Source organism: Silene latifolia, chromosome Y, assembly GCF_048544455.1.
Source record: "Silene latifolia isolate original U9 population chromosome Y, ASM4854445v1, whole genome shotgun sequence".
NCBI classification, from domain to species: domain Eukaryota; kingdom Viridiplantae; phylum Streptophyta; class Magnoliopsida; order Caryophyllales; family Caryophyllaceae; genus Silene; species Silene latifolia.
Window position 1 is genome coordinate 145,076,662 of NC_133538.1, and position 2,193 is coordinate 145,078,854.

General features: G+C 39.4%; 1 long non-coding RNA gene across 1 annotated transcript; it reads left to right on the top strand.

Moving 5' to 3' along the window:
* The first annotated feature begins 402 nt into the window (after nt 1-402).
* LOC141633316 (uncharacterized) lies at nt 403-1,581 on the top strand. Its single transcript, XR_012538098.1, has 3 exons — nt 403-481; nt 954-998; nt 1,079-1,581. It is a non-coding gene; the product is annotated as an uncharacterized LOC141633316 (long non-coding RNA).
* The last annotated feature ends 612 nt before the right edge of the window (nt 1,582-2,193 follow it).

Genomic DNA, 2,193 nt, shown 5'->3' on the forward strand with positions numbered 1-2,193 from the left:
TTTTATATTCTAACACTCCCCCTCACACGAAGGGCCCTTTTTTTCTTTTTGGGCTTGAAGTGTGGGTGCGAGCGGATTCCCGGCACATTCGATTATCCACTTTAGAATAGAGGGGGTGGGATTCGAACCCGTGACCTTTTGGTCACCAGGCTCTGATACCATGTCAAGAAACCATCTCAACCAAAAGCTTAAGCTGATGATTGAAGTTCCTTGATTCGTTTTATATTCTAACACAATGTTACATTTTTTATGTTAGGAGTTATGATGGGGCTCCTGTAATCGTTGTACATGCAAGGTTGGGCGTATTGAGATTAAAAGACAGCTACATTCATTACTTTGTAAAATTTTCTGAGCATCCTACATTTTATGTTGGTTCTAATCAGTTAGTTTTCATAATTTTGCAGCTCGAGGTTCCTAAAAGTAAAGCTAAAATGGAGAAGATCCTTGAATGGCTTTCTCCAATGGCAATGAACACTCTGAAGTAAGTTACTACCCTCCATGCATCAGTTCTTGAATCTTGATCTAAAACAATTACTACTACGTACAATTTTTCCTTTTTTGTGAACCCTACTGATCTGCGTACACTTAGGGTGTGTTTGGATTGAGAGGTTTGGAGGGAAAAGAAAGGGAGGCAGAGTAGGGGATTTAAAATCCTTTGTTTGGATAGCAAATGAGGGTGGAGGGAAATGGAGGGGGAGAGATTTGGAGGGATCCAATTTCCCTCCTCCAAGCCTAATTAAAACCTCTCCACAATAGGCAAGATTTGGATGGAAATTGTACCCAAACATCCACACTCCATTCCCCCTCCCCTTCCCTTCTCTCCCTTTCCCTCCCTCTTTCCCCCTCCCCTCCCCTTGCCTCCACTTTTGCTATCCAAACACACCCTTAATCTAAATTGGCAGACCCTTTTTCACGATACTCACTTTTTACTTTTTCTTTTTCTTGGTGGACAGAGCACACCAAGGTTTCGGTTGGGTAGGAGAGTGGGCAAACTCGAGGTTAGTAAAACTTTAATAGTGCAGCTTTCAACGCCTTTCACCTAATAACAAGCTCATGAATCTCAATTTTGATTGAACAGCCCTAAATTCAGTAAAAAGTCAGGGGGAAGTTGACACATAATACGGCTGCAGACACTGTATCATGCCAAAAAGGAGAAGACAGACGCATACATCCGCACGCTCATAACACTCTTACACCGGCTGATTAGTGGGATTAAACGCATCGACCAAAGAGATCATGGCCTCTCGCCCTTACCATTTTCTTCCCCCACCAAAAACATGTCGCTGAAGATATATCCATCCATTTATGATGCTAAGAAAAGCCTTGGAGTAAAGTTGTCTCAGGAGGATCTGAGAGTGTTGAAACTAATGAGTAAGTCAAGGTCGGTCCCTGGAATCAGCAAAAGTCGGGAATCACATAATACAGGTCGTAAAGTTATCAAGTTGTGGACGAGGAGTAGGAGCACGGAGAGTTCTCCTTACAGAGATCTTAGGACAACTCATTCTCAACCACTACGTGCTACTAACTTTGAGTTGGTAGGCAGTCACTTTGAAGCGCCTTTGTAAGAAGCTCCATCATCCCGGCTTTTACTGTTGGCAGAATGTTATGAGTCTTAATACGTTATGATTTTACTGTATATATGTCAGGTTTTGCATTGTACATACTATCTATTACATAATGTAGATCTGTTATACTGACTTCAGACTACTTGCTAGGTAATAGAGTATATCGAACTCTTTCGTTGGTCAGCATATGAGTTCTCAGGTTTTTGACATTTTTCATTTCGTAAGAGTCTATTTTAAAGCTTTGTTAATTCCGTCTTATTTTGGATGTTCTTTCCTTATTTCCTCGAAACCTTTACTAAATGGCAAATGCTCAAAGCAGATGTTGGTAAAGGAGAGAGTAAATAATATAAAGAGATAATTGTTTTATATTTGATGCATATTACAAGTAAATTAGAGGCCTTTATATAACCTTACATATGACATTTTAACGTGGAAACTAAATATATAAAATAAATACTTCTACGTTTCTATCATAAACTAAATAACTTATTCTCAACATTAACACACTAACTCATAATATCAATAACTCACCTTTATACTAACGCATTATTATTGTAATAACTTATTTTGAAGCATTATTCAACACACCCCCTTGCTTCAAAGCTTGCAAACACCCATCTGTGATCGG